The sequence below is a fragment of the Felis catus genome, chromosome A2 (genome assembly GCF_018350175.1).
Source record: "Felis catus isolate Fca126 chromosome A2, F.catus_Fca126_mat1.0, whole genome shotgun sequence".
NCBI classification, from domain to species: domain Eukaryota; kingdom Metazoa; phylum Chordata; class Mammalia; order Carnivora; family Felidae; genus Felis; species Felis catus.
Window position 1 is genome coordinate 20954076 of NC_058369.1, and position 6469 is coordinate 20960544.

The window sequence follows — 6469 nt, forward strand, 5'->3', positions numbered from 1 at the left end:
CCGTGGCAGCAGTGTGAAGGCTGGAAGACCAGGGCACGGCTGTCCAGATGGTAGAGGATGACAGCCGGGACTGGGGTGCTTGCTGGGAGGGGGCAGGAAGATGGCACCTGGGATGTGGTTTGGAAGCAGGGCCAGCAGGACTCCTGATGGTTGGCTGTGGGGTGCCAAGGTTGTCAGGGCAGCTCTTCGGTTCCTGGCTTGAGCACATGATCCAATGGCGTGGCCATTTTCCGAAGAGGGGAATAGTGGGAAGAACTGGTTAGTGAGAGGTAGATGGAGTGCTGGATAGGGCTGGAGGCACCAAGGAGATAGTTGTCAGGTTTAAGTCTGGAGTTCCGGAGACAAAGGGAGCTGACTCATCTTTAGCAGAGACACAAGAACCAAGGTTCCCATCCAGCCCCAGGAGCCCAGAGATTCAAATGAGCCAACCATCTGGAAGCCCCCAGAAGGACCAAAGCAGGGGCCAGCTGGGAAGGACCCTGCTTTCAATGCCTCCTTCATATCTGCCAGGTGAGCCAAGACCACCTCAGCTATCCCCAAGGCTGCAGAAGTAAGCTGATTCCACAAAGTTGGCTTTTCTGAGCCAAGGTCCAAATGGGCTGGATGGTGTTGCCCTGGAAACCCTGGAGGCCAGCTGTCCAGGTGATCCTCTGCCCTCCCCTACCAGGCCTGGTGTGGGAGGGTCTAGAGCCCACCCTTACAGGACCCCACCATGGCTTAAAATGCTCCTTCAGAGTGTCTGGGACTACTCACCTCTATCACCACGAGTTAGCTGTGTGTCCTCAAGTAAGCCACTGACGTCTCTGGGCATCGGCCTCCCCACTGGAGGCAGTTGGAGGAGTAATTCCCTTCAGCCTCAGCTGAGGCAGGACAGCCAGAATGATGGGGCTGGGGGAGGGGCACTGTCCCTACACATGTGGCCCATGGCCCCTGCCTCACTCCCCTGTCCAGACTCTCAGTTCCTTGGGGCCCACTCATGGCAGACGGGCATCACTCCTGGGTATCCCTTCTGCAGGGAGAGGAGGTGGCTGCTACCACCAAAGCCGTCCTCCAGGTCCCTTGCTCCTCCATGCCAAGCACATTAGGGGATAATTAAGTAAAAATAGGCCTTCCGACCAGTGTAGCTCATTAAGGCCTAATTAAGTTAATTAGTTCCAGGTGTGGATGGCGAGGCTCAAGTGAGGCGACGGCTGTTTGCTGTAATTGCATTTTCGCTGCAGCAGCGGTGGCGGTGGTAACTGTGGTGGCAAAGGCGGTGGCTTCCTCTGAGGCCTGGAAGCCCGCCAGGGAGGTCGGGGAGGGGTCTGGAGCCAAGCAGGCCTGGACCACCCACAGAGAGCTGTATAGCCAGAGGTTCCAGGTCAGCAGGGCCCAGGGAAACCTGCACTCTCTGCAGGGTTGGTGGGAGGCTGGGGGAGCCAGGGGAGGGGGGAGTACAAGGCCACCAACAGGCATCCTCCCCACTGGCTGAGAGTGGCGGGTGCAGGTGCATCGTGGCTTGTCCTTTGGATTCCCTCACACCCATGGTGGTCCCCAGGAAGACTGGCAAATGGCTTTGCTAAAGGGGAATGTGTGACTCCGAGGCGGTGGTGAGACCTTTAGGAATCCACCTAAATCACCCCCTCCATTTGGCTCGAGTCTCTAACTCCTGTTCCTTTCTGCTGCAGGTGCGTGGCTCTGAGACCCTCTCTTTGTGATTCAAGGCAGGAGTGGGGCCACACAAGTCTGGGGTCTCTGCAGGGGACCTGCTGGCCTCATCAGTCTCCTGCCCCAGACGTCTCCCCAAACCCACTTCCTGCCGCAGCTTCAGGACTCACCTGTGTAGGACAGCCCTCCCAGCCTTGGTTGATGAGGGAGCATGGGGCAAGCTGAGGGCAAATACAGGCTGACAGCACGCTGCCCCCCACCCCGGCCCCCTCCACCGGGGGGAATATGTGTGATATTCCTCGGACACTCCTGGCTACCAAGAACAAAGGAAAGGGGTTTAGGTGTTTGCCATGGTGATGTGGGAAACTAAGGCAAATGAAAAATTAAATTCCCTATGCCTACAGCCCATTGACAGGTCCTTGAAACCAGCAGAGTGACCTCCCTCTAGGAGCTCAGCTGCCTCAAGGATGACACTTTGCTGGGGGCAAAAGAGCATCTTAACATTATCCCAACCTCGAGGATCCTGTAAGTCTACTGTATCTCAACTGCCCCAAGATATATGCTGGCAATCATACTCCAAGCTTATGGCCCCCAGTATACATCTGAAGGGTCTCATGACTGAGGTTTTATTAAACGGTAATAAATGGTGTTTCCCTAGCAACAGCTAGCCCCTCAAAGTCCCAGAAACCTTGCTTCCAAAATTCCTTGGAGACTTACTCTATCCCTGACTGACCCCCTCCCAACCTGAGGGTATGAGTTACCCATCATGACCCCAGTGCAGCTCTCCCTGTCCTGTCCCCATGCTTTAATAAAATTACCTTTTTGCACCAAGGGCGTTTTCAAGAATTCCAAACCCCATGAATCCCCGATCACCCCAAAACTTCATCATTGGTCACATCCCCTTCACTCATCCGTTTGTTGCTCACTAGGTATCTCCTCTGTGCCAGCCAGCAGAGCCAGGGCTAGAGACACAAGGCTGGGTGGGCTAGATTGGACCCTGCCCCACGGCACCTTTGGTCTCTCTGAGGAGGCAGACATACTAATCGCCCTGGCCACATGGTTTTGTGACGGCTAGTGGAGCACAGGTGTGCTTACTCCCAACCCAGGAGGAAAGACGTCTGAGCTGCAATGAATATGATCCAGGAGAGGCGGGGGTCAGGTACCTGGGGTGTGCCGGAAGCTAAAAGGGCCTCCTTTTGGTGGGACGGAGTGTAGAGAGTGAGGGGCCAGATCTGGGGGGGCCATGGAAGGGTCTGAGCAGGGCTCCGGGGTAGGAAAGGAACTGGTAACTCTTAGCTGGTGGCTGGGAGGCCAGGGAGGAGTGGCTGGACTTGAGGGATGTTTGGGGATGAACAGGGTTGGTCGTGGTGCACTGGTTGGCTGTAGGGGTGGGGAGAGAAGAGCCTGGACCCCCTGAGGAGGGGCTTTGGGAGTGGGCTTGGGTTCTGAGACCCCATAGGGTTGGGACTAGGGTGAGGCAAGTGAAGTGCCTAGGATGCAAAATTGGGGGTATTCACTCCAGGCCTTGTGTCCCCATCTGTGCCCCGTCCCTCTGAAATTTCTCACTAAGAATGTGGAAGCCACCTCTAGGGAGGAGCAAGGAGGATAATTCTGGACAGGGTGTCTCCTTCTGTCCTTAATTACTTTTTTAAAGTATATAAACATTTTTTTAAATGTTTATTTTTGAGAGGGGGAGAGGCAGAGAGAGAGAGGGACAGAAGATAAGAAGCAGGTCCTGTGCTGACAGCAGACAGCCTGATGCGGGGCTGGAAACCATGAACCGCAAGAGAGAGATCATGACTTGAGCCTAAGTCGAAGCTTAACCAACTGAGCCACCCAGGCGCCCCTCCCCCCTTTAATCCCTACTTGGGAGATGCTGCCTTCTCTGCACCCTCCAGGGCTGGGGTGGGGCTGGGATTGACCCCTTAGGATATTATATCCTCTGGACAGCTACTCCATTTCCATTCTGATGCAGGATGACAAGTGCCCCATCCGGCTTCTTCCTGCATGCCACTTATGACAGGGAGCTCCCTGCCACCTGGGCACCCAGTCCCCTGGCTCCAGCCATTATAAAAAATGTTTCACCCTGAGCCCCCAAACCTGGAGATTTGCGGTGTCTTCTACCCAGTAGTGGCCTCAGCTTTGCCTCTGACTCTTTCCCACCCCTCTGGTGGGTCTGCTGATCCCCTTTCCCAAGACAGCTTAACATCTCTGAGCTTCAGTATCCCTGTAAAAGGGGAAACAATACTAGTCAGCACCTTCTAGGGCTGGTGTGAGGATTCATGGCCTGATGTGCATAAACCTCACGACACACACCAATTCCTCAATAATGGGTCACTAACTGATAACAACCGTGAATAACTACATGGGTGGACACTGTCCTCCTCCTGGGTGGGCTGCCCAGTGATGTAGCCTCAGCCTAGGCCCCAGAACTCACCTGTTGGCCTCAGGTAGCAGGCTCTACTGTGTCCCTCTCACATCCAACACAGACACAGGGCTAATCCCAGAGGACGATGTTCATGGGGAAGAGGGAGTAACACTTTCACGAGATGACCAAGTGGTGCTAAGTTATGGGCCTGCCCTGCTGGTGTGAATTGGTTCTCCGCTCAGTGTTCACTCCAGCTGTAGGAGCAGCCTTGGTGCCTCCTCTCCTGCCCCCTTCTCCTCAAGTCTCTCAGGGGGACGGGTGGTGGCTGAGAAGGAGGGACGCAGACCTACCCTGTCTGCCAATAGGCATCTCTGGGGCACATCACTAGACCCTGTCGTGTCTTTGGGGCTGTCCTGGTGGAGGGGGTCTCTCCTCAGCCTGAGGCGCCTGCACAGCCCGGGGTCCCACAGAGGGGGCAGTCCCAGCAGAAGCTCATTCCTAATAGGCGCAGTTGTGTGGATCATCACCAGACTCCTGCCATGAGACTGCCGTGTGGGGAGCCTGGGGCAGGAATCCCTGACTCCCCTGAAGAATCAGAAAAGCCAGCCCGGGACAGAAGGACAAGTGGTGCTGTAGCCTAGTCCCTAAAGCCATCCTGTGACCCTCCTTCTGTGCTGTCTCATTCCAGGAGCTGTGTCCACAGCCGGCTCCTGCCCCCAGGCTCTCTGCTTCTGCTCCAGGGTTGGTTCCCGGTTGAAAGTCAGAGCTTGTCAGACCGCAGTGATCGTGCTCACCAGCTCTTGGTGACCCAGGAGCTCTGGATTCCTGTCTGAGGGGCAAGAGCACCACTGAGGAGGAACTAAGGGTGCAAAGGTCCAGAGCAGCGAGGGTGGATGAAGGGATGCCAAGTCCTGGGTAGGCCGGGGGTGATTCTGGGGGAGCAGGGGATGTGGGGTGTGTGTGGGGCTGGCGAGGAGCCGGCTTTGTGCTGAGGGGGCCTTGTTCATTTTCACCCTGGCTTCAGGAGGGAGGGTTTGCTGAAGGTTCGTAGACCTCGCTTGTTTTTACAGACTGGGGGCTCAAAGAAAAGAAGGGATGTGCCCAAAGTCACATAGCAGGTGGGACCTGGGCCACCAGAGCCTGCTCCCACCCCTGCTAAATCCTGGTGACTAGGTTCCTCTCTATGGGGTATGTCAGAGGAGGGACTACCTAACCTCTGGGGTTCAATTTTATTTGGTTTAGGGGCCTGCCTTGGGGGTCCTGCATCCCCAGGAGGTCTTGCTTATTGTGGCCTGATCTAGGCCAAGGCCCAGGTTTGCTCTGTGCCTTAGTTTCCCAAGTCATACAGGGGAGTTCACAAAGTGAGATTTGGCCTGTACTCTTTGCCTCTTCTCACAGTGCACAGCGGAGACGGGTGGTCCACAGCTCCGGGCAGAGAGGGGACAGGAGTGCCTGGGGCCCAGGGCACCTCCAGGCCTGTAGATCCAGCTCTGAGGGTGTGGTCAGCAGCCAGGAGAGGAGGCTGCAGGGGCTGGTGGCCAGAAAAGCCCAGGGTTTCTGGTATCTGGTGTTCTTTAACCTGCCCTCCAGCCCCCTCTGCCTTGGGTTCACGGCTTCACCCCAGCTGAGTGCATCCTGAGGCAAGGCTCTCCCCACCCCTGCTAATTATGGCTGGTCACAAAAGCTGGACCGTGACCAGACAAAGGGATAGGGATGAAAGTGCTGGTTGTCATGGCAACCTGGAGGGTTGCTGAGACCCAGGGGAGGGGCTTGGCTGTGTGCCTGAGCCCAGGCATCTGGATGACCTCTGAGCATAAGCCAGGGTGGCCCAGGGGCTCATAGGGATTCCCCCTCCTGTTCTGGGCCTACCAGAACTGGACGTACAATGGCAACTTCACCCCCTCCATGGCAACACCTGCTCCCTGGGCCTCTCCCAGTGGCCCCATTATCCTGCACCTGCTGCCCCCCGTCCCACACCTGCTCCCCAGTCCAGGCGCCCTTCCCAAGGTCCCCTCTGCCCATCCCCAGGCCCAGCTGCCTGCTCTGAGGGCCAGCCAAGAGGGGGTGTGGAATCAGGAAGGGTCCCAGGGAGGGCCCTGGGCAAGGGCAGAGGGTCCAGCTGCCAAGCCAGCTCTGCCTGATCAGCAGTGCACGTGCTCATGACAAGACCTCCTTCAGGGCCTCAGTCTTCTCACCCGTAAAATGGGAACAGCCATTCCTGCCCTCAGGGCCTACCGAGAGTAAGTTTATTTCTGCTTGGAAGGAGATCTGAGACCAGGATGTCACCAGAGCTGGGTCAGGGTAGACAGTGAGGTTGGAAAGAGAAGAGAGAAGGGGTCGTCTTGGGTCATATTCTCAGGGCCATCTCTGTTAGACCACTTGGAGACCTGAATGTCTTCCTGTCACAGCTTGGAAGGTCACAGCTTGGAGCCGGAGAGGACATTTTCCAGGGGA

General features: G+C 56.5%; 1 long non-coding RNA gene across 2 annotated transcripts; it reads right to left on the reverse strand.

Moving 5' to 3' along the window:
* Nucleotides 1-2367: 2367 nt before the first annotated feature.
* Nucleotides 2368-5661, reverse strand: LOC111558771. 2 transcript variants are annotated; one of them, XR_006593201.1, is made up of 3 exons: nucleotides 4366-5661; nucleotides 3748-3874; nucleotides 2368-3413 (listed from the first exon to the last, which is right to left on the reverse strand). It is a non-coding gene; the product is annotated as an uncharacterized LOC111558771 (long non-coding RNA). The 2 variants fall into 2 exon arrangements; XR_002739915.2 differs by having other exon boundaries at nucleotides 4085-5661.
* Nucleotides 5662-6469: the final 808 nt, after the last annotated feature.